The sequence below is a fragment of the Chiloscyllium plagiosum genome, unplaced genomic scaffold (genome assembly GCF_037043375.1).
Source record: "Chiloscyllium plagiosum isolate Xiang-an unplaced genomic scaffold, Cpla_swu_hap1 HiC_scaffold_6, whole genome shotgun sequence".
NCBI lineage: Eukaryota > Metazoa > Chordata > Chondrichthyes > Orectolobiformes > Hemiscylliidae > Chiloscyllium > Chiloscyllium plagiosum.
In genome coordinates, this window is record NW_028270144.1 from 86,280,007 (window position 1) to 86,299,407 (window position 19,401).

The window sequence follows — 19,401 nt, forward strand, 5'->3', positions numbered from 1 at the left end:
ATTGGGAGAGTAGTGGTCTGAGATGCAGAAAGAGCTGGGTGTTCTTATGCAAAATTCGCAAAAGGTTAATGCACAGTTACAGCAAGTAATTAGGAAAACTAATAGACTGTTGTCATTTATTGCAAGGAAAATTGAAAACAAAAGTAGCATGTTTCAGTTTTACAAGGCATTAATGAGACCACATCTAGATTACTGAGTACCTCATTAGGGGAAGGATTTAAAAAAACTTAGAGGCAGTTCAGAAAAGGTTTGTAAGGTTGATACCAGGAATGAGTGGGTTGTCTTAGGAAGAAAGGTTGGGCAAGTTAGACTTTGAAGTTTAGAAGAGTAAGGGGAAACTTTATTAAATCCTGTAAGGTCCTAAGGGGTCTTGACAGGGTGCATATGGAAAGCATGTTTCCTTTTGTGGGACAATATGGTGCTTGGGGTTACCCATTTCAGATGGAGCTAAGAAGAAATGTTTCTCACAGAGGATTGTGTGTCTATGGAACTGTTTTCCTTGAAATATGGTGAAAGCAATGTATTTGAATATTTTAAAGGCAGAGATGGTTCAATTCATGATTAGCAAGAGGGTGAAAGATTCTCAGAGTTAAACAGGAATATGGAGTAATCAGATCAGCTATGATTTTATTGACTGGTGGAGTCAGCTCGAATAGCCTCCGCCTAATCCATGTGCTTGTATTTTCATTCGTAGATTCTTGATTCACTTCTCAATAACATCAAAGCAAAACAAAGTAAGTCAAAGCCAAGTTACTACATGCAAAATGAAGGCAGGAAAAGCTGGAAACACACAGCAGACCAACAGCAATAATTAGTCTAAAACAATGCTGATGTTTGCACCATGTTGTGATTTACAACAATATCTCTACTTCTTCAGGAGGCTAAGGAAATTCAGCATGTTCATAAAGACACTTAACAAATTTTAAAGATGAACCATAGAAAGCATTCTATCTGGATGCATCATAGCTTGGCATAGCAACTGCTGTGCCCAGGACTGTAAGAAACTACAGAGAATTGTGAACACAGCCCAGGCCATCACGCAAGCCAACCTTCCATCCACTGACACCATCTATACTGCCCGTTGCCTCAGAAGGGCAGCTAGCATAATCAAAGACCCCTCCCCACCCTGGTTATAATCTCTTCCAACCTCTTCTGTCACGTGGAAGATACAAAGACTTAAAGACATGAACCAACAGATTCAAGAACAGCTTCTTCCCCACTGTTGTTAGACTTATGAATGGACCTCACAAATTTTCAATTTAATGTTGATCTTGCTCTTTGTGCACCTTCTCTGCAGCTGTAACATTGTATTCCTTGCTCTGTTCCATTACCCCTATGCACTTTGTATGCAATGATCTGCCTGTACTGCACACAAAACTAAACTTTTCACCTAGGTACATGCAACAATAATAAATCAAATCAAATTTATGGTACAACTGTCTGATTAGCCTGCAGAGTGTTTTCCAGGTTTTCTTCATTATTTCTGATGAATCTTGCTGAATTTATTATCACTTTTGTTGTGTGGTTTTCTCAAAATTAAAATCTACATGCAAGTGTTAAATCTTTTCTGCTATTCATTAATTCTTAACATCAAGTTGTGCAGAAAATTTCCCCTTTAAAATTAATGGAGAGGCTGGACAATTTTCCTGACCATCAATGGCCTGCCCGGGCCATCTTCCTGAAGGTGGTCAATTAAGAATGGCAGGTGGGATCCTGAGAGATTGCAGACCCAATCAAAGTGCCTAAGGGTTTGGAAGGACAGCACCCCCATCAACAGAGATAGTCAATGTAGCTGTGGGAAAGGACAGCTAGAGCACCTTCATCGTGAAGCACACTTGAGAAGGTTTGAGTGTTTTAAAATAAAAAGATCTCTGCCGAGCACAACCTATATGCTCATTTCCATGTATTGCTGGCTTTTTCTCTCAGACGGCTGTCAGGAGTCTGCTGTGGGGGTAAGAATCAGGACACAGTTGCAGTCTGTAGTTTGCAGAAACCCTTCCATAGGATGATCAGTGACCACAACTGTGGCCCCATCATCCAAGTTACTGTGGAGGCCCTATAGGGACTCCTGACAAGGTGGTTGGCATTGAAAGGTTTGTCACTCACCTGGAAGGTGCTACTTGTGTGCAATCAGCCCATCTATAGGCAGGTAATTATTCAAATTGGCTACCTGCTACTGTTGGGAGCTCACCTTTGCTAACACTGAACCTCTCTTTTCGGGAAGATTGCCAATAGCAATTTTCCACTCCTCATTCTGTTTCTTCCTTCTCTTTGTCTTATGTTCTGAATAAGATTTCACATTGAATTATATACTCTAACATGTATTTCCTGAGTTAAACTCTGCAGCCCTCATATTACTGGAGCAGGAATTGCACTGATTGGAGAGTACACGAGGGGAGATTTTTCTAGTTCTGAAACCAGAACACTAAAGAACAGGCTGCGGGCCGAGATGGATGGGTTAGAATTAGGTTATAATTATTGGTGACTCCAAGGTGTCATTAATTGCATGTGGAAAATTATAATCCCAGCCCCTTTTTGAGACAAACTCAGATCGATATAACTCTGATGATTTAGCGTGAAAAAGGCAGATCCTAAAGGCACTAAATGATTCTGAAGGACTGATCAATCTCTCTCTCAGTAGCTCCCCCCCACCCCCTTAAGAAGACCCCTTATTGACTTCTTTCTACAAAGTTTCAGACAGCATATAGAATCCTGGATATTTTCAGTCTCTGGAAATAGTTTCTATGTAACGTACCTGGCTTCCCCTGCAAGAAAGAAGATATGAAATCAGGTTCACAAGTTAATTATACAGAAGACTCTACGAACAAATATATATTCTAAACAATTTGAATGTTATTAGAGAACTCAACAGGAAATTGTAATGAAATCAGTCAACTGCAACTTTAGAAGTTCCAGGAAAATAGAGAAAACGTGCTTTTATTTCTAATTGAGAATTTGGTGTTTAAATTCAATTATTGTTACTGTAAAATATTTTCTGTAGGATGCCCATCAAATGTATAAGTAATAATTACTTTAATCGCTGAGTGAAGTCTAAAACGAAAGTAAGTTGATTATGGTCTCCCTTCTATAGGAAGGATGTTAAACTTGAAAGGGTTCAGAAAAGATTTACAAGGATATTGCCGGGGCTGGAGGGTTTGAGCTACAGGGAGAGGATGAATCAACTGAGGCTATTTTCCCTGGAGCATCAGAAGCTGAGTGATGACCTTATAGAGTTTTACAAAGTCATGAGGGATATAGATAGGGTGAATAGTCAAGGTCTTTTTCCCAAGGGTATGGGAGTTCAAAATTAGAGCACATAGGTTTACTGTGAGAGGAAAAGATTTAAAAGTGACCTAAGGGACAACTTTTTTCATGCAGAGAGTGTATGAAATGAGCTGCCACAGGAAGTGAAGAAGACCAGCATAATTGTACTAAAATGTATCTGGTTGGGTAAATGAATAGGATTAGTTTAGAGTGATATGGGCCAAATACTGGTAAGCTGGACTAGATTAATTTAGGATATCTGGTTGGCATGGATAAATTGGACTGGAGGGTCTGCTTAAGTGCTGTACAAATCTATGACTCTCTATGACTCTAAGATGTCTCTGTTCCAGTTAGGGAGAGAACTACTGTGACTGAGCCCCAGTTACTGTTAACTTAATATCTCAAACACTGAAATAAATTCCGCAAATCTAAGACTCCAATGTGTGCTCTTAACCTGTATGGTATTTCTTGCGATTGCATGATTATTCTCTTATATATGATGATGAGGAGGTGCCAGTTTTGGACTGGGGTGGGCAAAGTTAAAAATCACATAACACCAGGTTATAGTCCAATAGTTTATTTGAAAGTACTGGCTTTCAGAATGCTGCTCCTTCATCATGTAACTAGTGGGGCAGGGTCATAAGACAGAATTTATAGTAAAAGATCAAAGTGTCATACAACTTATATGATATATTGAACAAACCTAGATTGCTGTTAAGTCTTTCATCTTTTAGAATGGTTTCCAGGTTTAGAATCATTAGTATGTAAATCCCAGAACTTCGTTCAAGTCACATTCCCAAGATAACTTAAGGTTTTAAAAAAGAGGTGACATCTCAGCTCAGACAATGCATGAAAGGTGTGAGGTTCGAGTCTGTCTGTATCCTAATCTTGAGTCAAACTGCTTCACTTTCCAAAGTAGAACATCTCTGGGACACCCGCATCAATCAACCACACCGCCCTGTGGCCCAACATTTCAACTCCCCCTCCCACTCAGCCGAGGACATGGAGGTCCTGGGCCTCCTTCACCGCTGCTCCCTCACCACCCAAAGCCTGGAGGAAGAACACCTCATCTTCCGCCTCGGAACACTTCAACCCCAGGGCATCAATGTGGACTTCACCAGTTTCCTCATTTCCCCTCCCCCCAGCTCCAAACTTCCAGCTCAGGACTGTCCCCATGACTTGTCCTACCTCCCTACCTTCCGTTCCACCTATCCACTCCACCCTCCTCTCTGACCTATCACCTTCATCCCCACCCCCATTCACCTATTGTACTCTATGCTACTTTCTTCTCAACCCCACCCTCCTCTCCTTTATCTCTCCACCCTGCAGGCACTCTGCTTCTATTTCTGATGAAGGGCTTTAGCCTGAAATGCCGATTTTCCTGCTCCTCGGATGCTGCCTGAACTGCTGTGCTTTTCCAGCACCACTCTAATCTAGAATCTGGTTTCCAGCATCTGCAGTCCTTGTTTTTACCTAGTCAATTTCCAAAGTAGAAATTTATAAAATGTCACATGGATTGACTGCCTGCATTGACTACCTGCAGATTATGTGCTTTTTGAGCAAAATAGAATGTATCTGCAAATGCACATTCACCCCATAGACTTAAATGTGTGTGTGCATGCATGTGAGGGAGAGAGAGAGAGAGAGTGTATGTGTTAGTGTTTGCGTGTGTATGTACGCATGCACACATATCAGTCTATGGGTGATTTTACATTTTCAGAATTGCATTTGTAGATACATTCTATTTTGCTCAAAAAGCACACAATCTGCAGGCAGTCTATGTAACATTTTATAAATTCCTACTTTGGAAATAGAACAGTCTGATTCAAGATTGGGATACAGACAGACTCTAACCTCACACCTTTCATGCATTGTCTGAGCTGAGATGTCACCTGTTTTTAATAAACCTTAAGTTATCTTGGGAATGTGACTTGAGAGAAGTTCTGGAATTTACATATTAACAAATCGAACTCTGCATCCCATTCTAAAAGATGAAAGACTTAACTGCAATCTAGGTTTGTTCAATACATTGCACCAGTAGCATGACACTATGACCTTTTGCTATAAATTCTGTATCTTCTGATCCTGCCTCACTAGCTACTTGACTAAGGAGCAGCACTTCAAAAGCTAGTACTTCCAAATAAACCTATTGGACTATAACCTGGTGTTGTGTGATTTTTAATTCTTATATATAGGGATGGCATCTTAATTCCAGCTTGGTTCAGTACCTTATGGCCCACATAAGGTTTGTATGAGTGTCAATTTCTAGGTAATGCTGGCCCATTTCAAATTTGAAGAAAGGCTTAAATACTGTTAATTTCAAGGAAAGGTCTGGCCTTTATTGATTCCAAGTAGTCAAGCTTCCAGGTCTCATAGTCGTCAATTATTATTAGTCATCTGACTCTGTTTTAAGATTATAATACAATGTTTTGTTTTGTTTACCTTTGTTACAACATTCAGTTTATGGTTATCAGCATGAAGTCATCTTGTCGAAGATTCCACAGTGGTAGCCTCCCAGTGAAATCCAAATAACCAGCGTTAAACCTGAAAACCTCTTAGAAATGTAATATCGTTCAAATATTTAAATAAACAAATTGCCTCCTGATCACTGTCACTTGACCTGAGGTGAGCGATTTTGAGGAAATTGTGAATTTTGTTTTCATTTTTACTTAACTCTTGATCGATGCTATAGGAAAAGTTTGATTTTGTGTATTGTCTAAATTTGCTTTTACAGACAGCCATTTGTATAAAATTCAATTTAATTGGTGAATTATCTTGACCTATGTTACAAATTATTGCAGCCATTACCAATTGGCTTATAAATGGTAACATTTCTAAATTCCAGTCCTAGCAACACTATTTACATATAAATCCTAACCTGTTTCCTAACAGGCTTCAAAATCAACTTCTGAAGACAAGACATGAAACGTTAATTCTGTTTCTCTCTCCACAGATACTGCCAGACCTGCTGATTTACTCCATGATACTCTGTTTGTTTCATATTTCTAGCATCCACTGTATTTTGCTTTTAAGTTCTAACCAATTTAGTTGTTGGTAAAGATATATTGAATTGGTCAGGTTTTCACCAGTACATTCCCCAGCTGTGGGCTTTACTGAATTGGGTAATAGGTAATGGAGATTAGATTGTAGTGCAGATACTCTGTCAGGTATTTCACAATCATTGTCAGACAGATCATTGTGAAAATGCAATCTGTCTGCATGGGGTTTCACAGCTTTGGAATTTCATGAACTGACAAGTCCTAACTATAAAAAGTTCAATCACTTTGATAAAGGTTAACATACAGACTTTAGAGATAAACCTCAGGATAAATGAAAGACTGAGACTTGATTTGTTTTCATAACAGGGATGTCACTTGGTTATTCATATCAAGGAATTCTATTGTACTTTGTAAAGTAAATCAGAAGAAATATGTGGAACGATGGATTTTGAATAAGAAAATACCATTGCTGAAAATTTAAGCTTTGATCTTTTAAGAGACAGTTTAGGATTAGAACTTTAGAAACAGCTTGGAGGAGTTTTCAATATCCAACTGCTGAATTTTTTGATCCAGCACACAATGTCTTCTGTGCAATCGTGTGCAATATTTCAATTTATCTTGGACCATTTTGTGAAGGCTATGGAGCCTCATGTGCTCTGAACAAATTACTGAAACAAATGCTCCTACTAATTTGTATCTATGTTCTCTCGCTGACATAAGTGAGTTGGCTCAGTGTCTCAGTGGTTAGCATTGCTACCTCACAGCGCCAGAGACCCTAGTTTGATTACACCCTCAGGCGGCTCTCTGTGTGGAGTTTGTACATGCTCCCTATGTCTGTGTGGCTTATCTCCCACAGCCCAAACGTGAGCAAGTTAGGTGGATTGGTCATGCTAAATTGTCCATAGTGTACAGGGATGTGCAGGCAGGCAGATTAGCCACGGGAATGCAGGGATACGGTAGGGGTCTGGGTCTGGATGGATACTCCTCAGAGGGTTGCTGTGGAATTGATGGGCTGAATGGCCTGCTTCCATACTGTATAGATTCTAAGATGCTGTGACTGAGAATTTATTGACTGACAATGGCCTCCTTTCCAGACCCACAGTGAATAGCTGAATAACTAATATGATTGTAAATGCAAACTGAGTTAAAGAAAACAAATCTTGCATTTATATAACTTCTTTCATGACTACATGCTGTCCCAAAGTGGTTTATGTTTACTTATTGTACTTTGGTAGGTGTGGCAGCCCATTTGTACACAGTGAGAATCCTCATTAACAAACTGTTTCTGTGATGTTTGTTGAGGGGTGAAGATTAGATATGGTGGGGGATCACTGCTCATTTTCTTTGAAATAGTGCTGTGGAAACTTAAATGTTCACTAGAGAAAATAGATCAGACCTTGACTTTTCATCTAAAACTAAAGCGATGAAAATCCACTTGTTTATATATTTATGCAACGGTTATTGAATTTTAACTACCTTTCAGCTGAATAGCTTTTCCAAACTGTTAAAAGAAATAACTCTATATATCTTTAAAGAAACATATGTTGATCTTTGAGTGCTCGTTGGTTTCTTAAGAAGCCTACCTCCCTCCTGGAATCAAATGCAGGAGGTAGCTATAGGAGTCCCAATACTTTTCTAACACAAATATGTGGTAAAATAAATAAATAGACTACAGAGACAAAATACTGTTGGAAGTGTTTTTCTGGAGACAAAAAAAACTGCAGATGCTGGAAGTCAAAGTTGACAGGCAGGAGGCTGAAAGAACACATCAAGCCAGGCAGCATCAGGAAGTGCAGAAGTTGACATTTCTGGAGGCAGATCTCATGTGAATTTAAATATAGTAGACGCTGATGCAATCTGTGATGTTACATGTCCACTTGCTGCAGTTAGGCAGGACAACAATGACCACAGTTATCTTGCTGCAGCCTCAGTGCCCTGGCCCTGAATTGAAAACGATTTGCATTAGGCTTTGAAAGCTCAGAATTTAGTTTTAATAGTTACTCTACTGACAGCATTCAGGAAACTGGTATTTTAAAGTGAAAATCCCCTTAATATCCTTAGGAATGTAAATGGAGACACCATAGTTAGTAAATAGACTTAGTTATTTGTCAGAATGAATCCCAAAGATTGTGTTGCCTGCCCAGTGTGTGGATTAATAATATCTCCTTATGGATGGAAAGAAACATTGAATAGAAGAGGAAGGATGTGGTTATCATGATCCATATCATCCAAGTGCAAGGGAAGAGTAAAAGGAAGAGAAATGTTGGCTATGAGGAAGCTAGCCTCTTTCAGTCAGGGCTCCATATAATTCATAAGGGGAGAGATAATATAATGGTAATGTAATTGGCTGAGTAATCCAAGGGCCAGGCTAATACTCTGGAGATGTGAGTTTAAATATGACCATGGCATTTGGTAGAATTTAAATTTAATTAATAAAAACACAATTGATTAAAAGTAACTCTGAAACCTTGTAATGATGATGACCTTGAAATTATCATTGATTGTTGGAAACACCTATCTGATTCAGTAATGTCCTTAAGGAAGGGAATCTGTTGTCCTACCTGGCCTGGCATGCATATTGATTCTTTATTGCTCAGAAATACAATCAGAGATAGACAATAAATGTTAACCTTGCCAATGACATCATGCTTAACCGTTAAAGAAACCACAGAAGAAGTACCAGGTAAGCTAATTGGACCGAAAACTGGCAAATCACTTGGACTTGATAGCCTACATCTTGCAATGTCAAAAGAAGTGATGGAGCAGATAGTGGATGCTTTGCATCTTTCAAAATTCCTTGGATTCTGGAAAAGTTCCAGAAGATTGGAAAATTGAAAAGTAACATCCTTATCGATGGAAGGAAGAATACATAAAGCAGGAAACGCTAGATCAATCATAAAATAATCAGGCAAGTCAATATGGTTTTATGGAAGGGAGATAGTTGAACAAATTTATGAAAGTTTTTTTGAAAAGGTAACAAGCAGGGTGGATAAAGGGATGTTAGTAAATGTAGTGAATTTGGATTTTCAAAAGGCATTTGATAAGGTGTCACATAAAAGCTTACTGCACATAAAGGTTTGGCTAACCAATGGAATAGAGACTCTGAACAAAATGGTAATTTTCAAGCTGGAAACTGCAATAAGTGTAATGCCACATAGATCAGACCTGGGGCTTCAAATATTCATCATTGACTTGTATAACCTGGACGAAGACACTGAATGTATTGAAGCTAGATTTGCTTATGAAACAAAGACAGGTAGGCAAGCAAGTTGTGAGGAGGATGCAAAGATCTATAAGAGGATATTAATCAGATGAGAGAATAGATAAATGTTAGACAGATGGAGTATAATGTGGAAAATGTGATGTTGTCCATTTAGGCAGAAAGAATAGTAAAACAGAATGTTATATAAGTGGGGAGTGACTAGAGAACATGACCGTCGTCATACATGAACTATAGAAAAGTGTGTTCGAATAAAACAAGTAAGTAGGAAAGCAAATGGAATGTTAGTATTTATTGTAAGGAGGATGGAACATGAAATTAACCCCTCATGTCTTTTTATAAATTTCTTCTCTCACCTTAAACATTGAAATAGTGCATTGGTGAGACGACAATTTTGACTGAATTTTAGCAAAAGTTAACCGTGTTAATTTCAGGCAGTTTCATGCAAGGTTTCTCTCCATCAGTACCAGTGGGTTATCTCACACAGCATTCTGTATGCACAACAGCTCTGCAGAGCTGCACTAGTGCAATCTTACCCTCACCAGTGCCACTCACCATGCCATCGGTGCCATATTTAAATCTCAGTCGTGCACCAGGTCAATCACAGCCAGCCAAAATAATCTTTCACAGTATAAGAACAGCTTTTGAGGTCACAGAGGTGGAACAGATGATATTTCACTAGAAATTAAATCTCATGTTCGTAAATATTTTGCTACTTTATTTCCTAACCTATCTGATTGACTGCCATAATGACTGCAGCTCCAACAATGAAGCTACACAGGATACCTCCCCTGAGCACCGTATGATGTTAGAACCACGTCTGAAGGAGTGTTTCTCTTTCCCTAATGCCCATTGTAGCAAAATGTCTTTTCATTGATCAATAGGGGAGAAATACATAGAGTCTTAGAGTTACACAGCACAGAAACAGACCATTTGGATAAACCAGTCCATGCCCATCATAATCCCAAACTAAACTTGCTGCACCTGCATGCACTTGATCCGTATCTTTCTAAACATTTCTTATTCATGTACTTACCCAAATGTCTTTTAAACGTTGGAACTGTAAGTGCATCTACCACTTCCTGTGGAAGTTCATTCCACACATGAACCACTTTCTGTGCGTAAAAAAAATTGCTCCTCAGGTCTTTTGATAATTGTTCTCCTCTCATAGAGTCATGGAATCAAAGAGATGTACAGCACAGAAATGGACCCTTTGGTCCAACTCATCCACACTGACCAGGTATCCTAAATTAATCCAGTCCCAAATGCCAGCATTTGGCCTATATCCCTCTAAACCTCTCCTATCCATATACCCATCCAGATGCCTTTTAAATGTTGTTGTTGTACCAGCCTCCACCACTTCCTCTGGCAGCTCATTCCATACACGCAACAACCTCTGCATAAAAAAAATTGCCCCTGAGGTTTCCTTTAAATCTTTCCCCACTCACCTTAAACCTATGCCCTCTAGTTTTGGAGTCCCCAAGCCAGGGAAAAGATCTTGTCTATTTATCCTATTCATGCCCCTCATGATTTTATAAACCTCTATGAGGTTGCCCACAGTCCCAGCTTATTCAGCCTCTACCTATAGCTCAAATCCTCCCACCATGGAAACATCCGTGTAATTCTTTTCTGAACCCTTTCAATTTTCACAACTTCCTTCCTGTAGCAGTGAAACCAGAATTGCACGCAAAATTCCAAAAGTGGCCTAACCAGTGTCCAGTACAGCTGTAACATGTCCTCCCAACTCCTATACTCAATACTTTGACCAATAAGGAAAGCATACCAAACACCTTCTTCAGAGTCCTATCTACCTGTGACTCCACTTTCAAGGAATTATGAACCTGTACTCCAAGGTCTTTTTGTTCAGCAACACTCCTTCGGACCTTCCCAAGAGTATAAATCCTGATTTGCCTTTTCAAAATGCAGCACCTCATATTTATCTAAATTAAACTCCATCTGCTACTCCTTGGCCCATTGCCCCATCTGATCAAGATCCCATTGTACTGTCAGGAAACCTTCTTTGTTGTCCACTACACCTCCAATTTTAGTGTAATCTGCAAACACGCTAACTGTGTTCACATCCAAATAATTTATTTAATAATGAAAAGCAGTAGATTCAGCATCATTCCTTCTGGCACACCACTGGTCACAGGCCTCCAGTCTGAAAAGCAACACTCCACTTCCACCTTTTGTCTTCTACCTTCGTGCTAGTTCACTATCCAAATGGCTAGTTCTCCCTGTAGTCCATGTGATCTAACTTTGCAACTATGGGGAACCTTGTCTAACGCCTTACTGAAGTCCATATAGAGCACATTGACCTCTCTGCCCTCATCAATCTTCTTGTTCTTCAAAAATTCGATCAAGTTTTGAGACATGATTTCCCACGCACAAATCATGTTGACTAGCCCTAATCAATCCTTGCCTTTTCAAGTACATGTAAATCCTATCCCTCAGGATTCTCTCCAACCATTTGCCCACCACCAAAGTCAGGCTCGCCAGTCTATTGTTCCCTGGCTTTTCCTGACCACCTTTCTTAAGTAGTGGCACCACATTAGCCAACCTCCAGTCTTCTGGCACCTCACCTGTTTTTATTGATGATACAAATATCTCAGCAAGAGGCCCAGCAATCACTTCCCTAGCTTCCCAAAGAGTTCTAGGGTACACCTGATCAGGACCCAGGGATTTATCCACCTTTATGCATTTTAAGACGGGCAGCACCTTCTCCTCTGTAATATGGACATTTTTCAAGATGTTGCCATGTATTTACCCGCATTCTATATCTTCCATATCCTTCTCCAAAATAAACACTGATGCAAAATACTCGTTTAGTATCTCATTCATCACCTGCAATTCCACACATATGCTGCCTTGCTGAACTTTAAGGGTCCCTATTCCCTCCATAGTTACCATTTTGTCCTTAGTGTATTTATAAAAACCCTTTGGATTTGCCTTAGCTCTATTTGCCAGAGCTACTCATGTCCCCTGTTTGCCCTCCTGATTTCCCTCTTAAGTATACTCCTACTACCTTTACACTCTTCACCTTAAATGTTGAAACATCTACAAACTGTTCAAAATGTTAACTTTTAGTGAACAGCAGAAAAAGTTTTAAAAAAAAAGCCCTACATTTGCTTGTAGGACCAAACAGTGGCTGCTTGCCTTTTGAACAATGACAGTTTTTCAGTCACTGAATGATGACTGCATCCAACTCAGATCCATTGGAGGAGAGTAGTATTAAAAACCCGGTTGGCTTATTGTACCTGATGCTGCAGTGCCATGCCATGTTGAAGGTGATGTTCCTCCTGTTAAAGGTCCTCATCTTCCTCCTCAGAAGAATGCTGCTGCTCTCCCAGCTCTTCTGCCTCCTTCACATCCCCTCGTTATTTGCTTCAGTTGTGTAGAACACAAAATACAAGAACGATATGACACACTATTTCTGGACAGTCGTGCAATCCTAACATCAGCACCTCATCTTCAGGTAAACTTCTGTCTGCTTCTGGTTGATGAATGGATTGCATCCTATCTGCACTTGCCCTCAGTCAGGGGTGTTGTGTCATGGAGTTTTCACTTGTGGATGCAAAGGGTAAGAAGGGCTCATGCCCGAAATATCGATTCTCCTGCTCCTTGGATGCTGCCTGACCTGCTGAGCTTTTCCAGCAACACATTTTCAGCTCTGATCTCCAGCATCTGCAGTCCTCACTTTCTCCTCCGATGCAAAGGGTAACCCTTATCTCCCAACAATCATCGTTCTACGGCTTCCAGACTTTAAAAAGGAAGCAGGAACATGAGCGTTCTCAGGGATATATGTATCATGGCAGCTCCCGGGATACCCAGGAGACCTTTAAGATGTGGAACAGATGATCCCAGATGACTTGTGCACTGATGGAATGGAAAACTTTTCTGTTGATTAAGTCATCTGTGTTCTCACATTGGTTCCTTTAATGCTACATGTATACAGTCTGCATGTAGGGGAAGCCAGTTATTGGCAAAGCCTGCTCTCCAGGTTGTAACACTGACCTCATTACTGAGAAATGAGATGGAGTGCTGTGATCTGTCACAAATTGCATCTATAACATCTTTGATATTTATTTGTGGTTGAGGACTGAGCGATCACAAACAGGTCCCCAGTGGATTTTTTGGAACAGGCAATCATTTAACCATTTAGTGCTGCTGTCACCTTGATGGCCACTGGGATAGGATGGCCACTCATCCCTTCAGATTGCAAGACCCACACCAGCAGATGATGCAGTTCTATGACAGTGACTCAGGACATTCTCAATCTGCAGCAACTTGCACATCTGAAAGAAATTACATCAAGGACAATAGACTCCAGACTTCCTGTACTTCCTCCATAACCTGGGGCGACCTCCAGCTGTGACTCTGAGATGTGGAGGCTGTTTGGCAGCTGCTGAAGGTTGCTGCTGGCCCTGGGTTTGTTGATGCATCTGTTCCTCATATATTTCTCTGTGCCTTTGCATCACAGCCAGAGTGACAATAATGAGCCCATGTGGAGTACATCAGAAATGGAGCAGGTCCTCAGTAATGTGAGTGGTCAGCATTCACATCACACCTAAATGATAGTTTACCATAATCCTCAACACAGTGGGACAAGGAGGACTCCAGCAAGGAGGGCCATGGACTGCTATACATAGGCCTTTGACACAGTGGGCCTTATTCTGATGTATGCAACATAAACTATGGTGCACAAATACAGTAGAGATCATAAATGCAATAAAGCTGGCGAAACCTTGTCCTCAGCCAGCCACACTTATCATCCAAGAAAGACGGCATTGCACATAAGAGAATGTGGTCACTGCTTGCATTTCACCTGCAGGTTTCTCTTATTTCTGTTATTACAGATGTCTTCAACCTGTATTGTGTAAGTGCCTGATTATTGTAATTACCCTTTGAAGCACATTGCACACTACTTACTCACACTCCAAGTGTGCTGGCAGCCACGCTTTAGTTTCCATTCTGCATTTGCAATTTGGATGATGATGTGAAGCAACACTCAGTTGCATTTGCAGAGTGAGTTGCAGGCCTGGCCTGGTAATTTAGGGGACCATCAAAATCTTCATGTATCTTGCAGTTCCAGTTGACAAAACCAGTTCTGAGCTTCTACATTGAATCCATTTAGATCTTCAACTCCTGACGTAATCCCTGAGCTGCAGCCTACAGCTTAGTCCTGACGTAATCCCTGAGCCGCAGCCTACAGCTTAGTCCTGACGTAATCCCTGAGCCGCAGCCTACAGTTTAGTCATGACAACCATCATGATGCATTGTCCCCTGTGAATGTGGAGTGGTCCAGGCATCGGAATTGTTATTCAGTGCTCTATAACATTCTTTGTGGCAGTATGACTCTCACTGGTTGGAATTATAATTATGATTATAATTATAATTAGAATTGGATTTATTGTCACATGTGCAGAAGTACAGGGATACATGAGTACAGTGAAAAATGTACAAAGCCGCCATTTCCAACGCCATCTTACGTACAAAGATATCTAGGTAAAAAATCTTATAGTTTTAAATTAGAAAAATAAAGAAATAAAGGTAAAATTTCAGCATTACAGTCCATCTAAAGCAAGGATCCATTTTGAGCTTCACCTGAAGGCTGGGGGGCGGGGGTGTCTGTGCATTGGCTGCCTCCTGTCAGGATGTGTGTGGTTTTTTGATAGGCGTCATATGCCATGTTGTTACTGGATAACCCAGTAGCCAGCCTTTATATGCTGTGGTGCGTGAATTACAGCTGGAATTGAAGATTACTACAGAATGAAAGACTACACAATGCTGCTTGGATGACATTCACTCCGTGATGAACTACTTGCTATCACACACCGGCTGCACATTGAGGGAGTCAAAATGGCCATGTTCAGATGAGGGGCACACAAGGCAAAATGTGCACATGCAATAGCACTCTGCACTCTTGGGAAGCTTGTAGCCTTGTAATCTGTACAAAATCTTGTCTCACTCTACCTGCTTGTCAATTGGGAATAAGATGAAGCTGTCTGTCAGAATAAGAGGATCTGTGACTTCTCTTATACAGCAGTGTACTGAAAACTGCAAGATATTATTTATGCATCCTGTAGCAGGCTGGAAGGAGCCAAACCCATATCAATTAAGAGCTACGGTCACCTTGACAGCCCCAGGTAATGGTGTCCTTACTGATTTGTGGCAGCAGCTGCGACTATAGTCATAATGTATTTAGTAAAGTGAAGCTGTCTTGAGCATTTGTCTTCATCAAGTTCAGACAAGAGAATCGATCCTGTGTGGATATGACTTACCTCTATCCCACATCCTCTTTCTAACTGCTTCATCATAGTCTGCACAGTTTCTCTTCATCCTTCCAGCCATGTTTAACTTCCTGGGGAAACTATTGAGCCACCTGTGTCTGAAGACAACATTCTTAGCACAGTTTCTTTCATTAAAATGTACTGTAAGACCTTCCAGACCACTCACTTTAGAGAATTTTAGTGTGATGAAGCTTCACAATATATTATTATTATTTGGAAACTAGGATTCTAAGATGAACAGAAACAGGTCAAGCTTTAAGCTTGATTTATATTTCTATATTGTTTGTGTTAAGAAGGGGAGGCCATCAATTCGGATTCATTTTTGAGTTCTGTGAGTGGTATTGGGTTGTCTGGAAATTTGTGTGCATGCATATCTCAGTTTACTCTCGCTGGGTAATTCCTAAAAAAATGGGCACTCCAAATGCTGACTTAGCTCCTACATTGGCTGTACCAGAGATATTAACCTTTACTGTTACTCACAAGAGGGGTAGAATTTCCTTCCTGGTGGAATTGGATTGGCTGCTGGGTTGCTATGGAACTGAATATTAGGTAGTGCATAATACCGGCGGCCATTTGGATACCAGATCGCACCATTACCTGAGGAAGATTTCTGCCTCAGAATCTGTTTCTTGCAGGACCTACTGTCATTTTGATCTTTATCATACATACAGCACTGTTTCTAGAATAATGCTATCATTGTCTTAATATTTTTGTACATGTATATTTAGAAATTACTTGTCTCTTTCTATCTGTATAACCTTGTGATCTTCAGAATGTGAAGTATACTCCTATTGCCAAACACATTGATTTTTTTCCGTATGTGCAACACATTATTGTAACATGACTTCCACATCTATGCACAGAGACAGATTTTAATGGACGTTACTAATTTAATGCTGGCGGCATTATCTCCCTCTATCTCTCCTCTGGGAGAGATATCCTCCTGCTCTACATACACCTCTGTTCTATTTGCCTGCATTGGTATAAACATTATACATTTCTGCACTTCCTATTTCACTTCATAACCTAAAAAGTGCCAAATAAGATGAAATTCCTATTAGAGAATTTCAATTCAGCAGGATATGATGATCATGAAGAAGTCATTCAAGGTGAACCAATTTGCTTTTTGATTGACTCATGTTGCAGTTGACGACATGCTTTAGCTGAATCCCCCATTTCATAACAGATCATGAATATTTACTCCAAATTAATGTCACAAGAACACAGTAAAGTCCATAGATATGTTATTGCATTATTACCACTACTAAACAGTGATAGAAACAGTTCATAATGTTTATGCTGTTTATTGCACATAAACCATTCTGATTACTGCCTGATGTACATGAGGATGAAGTGTACTGAAATGAGGTGGATGCAAGTGTCAACAAAATAAATATGAATAATAGGAGAGAAATTCCCAGCTACACAGTCTTCTTCTGTTGGAAAATATCTCCTGAAATGGAGCGGCACTGGGGTGGTGGCACAGTGGTTAGCACTGTTGCCTCACAGCACCAGCGTCCCCAGTTCAATTCCAACCTCAGGTTACTGTCTGTGTGGAGTTTGCTCATTCTCCCTGTGTCTGTGTGGGTTGCTCCTGGTCTCCTCCCACAGTCCAAAGATGTGCACGACAGGTGAATTGGCCATGCTAAATTGCCCATAGTGTTAGGTGCATTAGTCAGAGCGAAATGGGTCTGGGTGGGTTACTGTTCGGAGGGTCGGTGTGTGGACTGGTTGGGCCGAAGGGCTGTTTCTGCACTGTAGGGAATCTAATCTAAAATGCATGCAAAAGCTTTGTGTGGAAGTGTTCTGACACCATCATTGTACTGTCATGGAGTGTGCAGCTAATGGCATAGTAGCAGGCAGAATATGATGCCAATCAGTGTGCAACTTGATCAGTGTGCTCTTCTTATCAGTGCTGCCATTTCCATTCCTACACTCAAGCCTGTGCCATGATTTCATTCTGTGTAGCTGAACGTGAAGGATCGCTCACCAGCGGGATATAAAGAAATAACAAAGGATCTCCAGGTTAGCTGCTGGATTGCTTCTTTTGGCTGTTGGTATAATTGTGTACATTTTAAAAAGTTTCCTATCTTGAATATCTTATGTGAAGTAATCCGGTTGGTTTAGCTCTATGTTTTACATCATTAAAGATGTGCTGAGATGGGTTACAAGTGGAATAAACTCCCTGAGGCAATGGGATCTTGATCAAGTGGGCCATAGGCTAAGAAGTGGCAGATGGAGTTTAATTTGGATAAATCCAAGGTGCTGCATTTTGGGAAAGCAAATCTCTGCAGGACTTATACGCTTAATGGTAAGGTCCGAGGGAGTGTTGCTGAACAAAGAGACCTTGGAGTGTAGGTTCATAGTTACTTGAAAGTGGAGACACAGGTAGGTAGGATAGTGAAGAAGACGTTTGGAATGCTTTCCTTTATTGGTCAGAGTATTGAGTACAGGAGTTAGGAGGTCATGTTGCAGCTGTACAGGACATTGGTTAGGCCAATTTTGGAATATTGCATGCAGTTCTGGTCTCCTTCCTATCGGAAATATGTTGTGAAACGTGAAAGCGTTCAGAAAAGATTTACAAGGATGTTGCCAGGGTTGGAGTGTTTGAGCTATAGGGAGAGTTTGAATAGGCTGGGGCTGTTTTCCTTAGAGTGTTGAAGGCTAAGGGTTGATCTTATAGAGATTTATAAAATCATGAGGGGCATGGATAGGATAAATAGACAAAGTCTCTTCCCTGGGGTGGGGGAGTCCAGTACTAGAGGGCATAGGTTTAGATGAGAGGGGAAAGATATAAAAGAGACCTAAGGGGTGGCTTTTACACACACAGGGTGGTACGTGTATAGAATAAGCTGCCAGAGGAAGTGGCAATTGCAACATTTAGAAGGCATCTGGATGGGTATATGAATAGGAAGGGTTTGGAGGGATATGGTTCAGGTGCTGGCAGGTGGGACTAGATTCGGTTGGGATATCTGGTTGGCATGGACAAGTTGGACTGAAGGGTCTGTTTCTGTATGTACATCTCTATGACTCTAAGTGGTAGATGTAAGCACAGTTATCTTTAAAAGATATTTGGATCAGTACATGAATAGGAAAAGTTTGGAGACATATGGGCCAAGCACAGGCAGTTAGGACTAGTTTAGTTTGGGGGTATGTTTGGCATGGACTGGTTGGACCAAAGGGTCTGATTCCATGCTGTATGACTCTATGACTGTGTAACTCTCAACCTGTTTAAATATGATGACTGGGACGCGATTACATGATTCTCATACCTATACTTGAGTACCTCAATTTTTGTCAGCAGAGGTAGGGGTATTCAGGAATGTGCCCTGTACTCTTAAACCTGTGCAGCTTCTTTGTGTAGGTAGGCATTTATTAGTCCCATGCACTTTTTGTAGAGTATTGCCAACTTCTCCAGGGATTCATGGATCTCAGAGGAGTTCTGGACCATTGTCTGGTTTCAGGACCTCTGAAAGATAAATTCCATCCATTCCTCTTCTGTACCAATTCATTCCCTCAACTCCTCAAAGGGCCCACATGTCCTCTATGCTGACACACTGACCTTCCAGGCCAATTACCCAGCATATGCAGAGTATGAAGCCGAAGAATGTGATAGCAACAGAGATCC

At 40.6% G+C, this 19,401-nt stretch overlaps 1 long non-coding RNA gene across 3 annotated transcripts in view; it reads left to right on the top strand.

Moving 5' to 3' along the window:
- LOC148149801 (uncharacterized) overlaps window positions 1-19,401 on the top strand; it is a 116,115-nt gene that overhangs the window by 39,754 nt on the left and 56,960 nt on the right. The window contains exons 3-4 of one of the 3 annotated variants that reach the window (XR_015757362.1): window positions 695-734; window positions 5,725-5,839. The exons of 1 other annotated variant lie outside the window; for it this stretch is intronic. This is a non-coding gene — a long non-coding RNA (uncharacterized LOC148149801). Of the gene's footprint in view, window positions 1-694; window positions 1,517-5,724; window positions 5,840-19,401 lie in introns of those variants that run through there. One more of the 3 variants, XR_015757361.1, reaches the window with a different exon arrangement.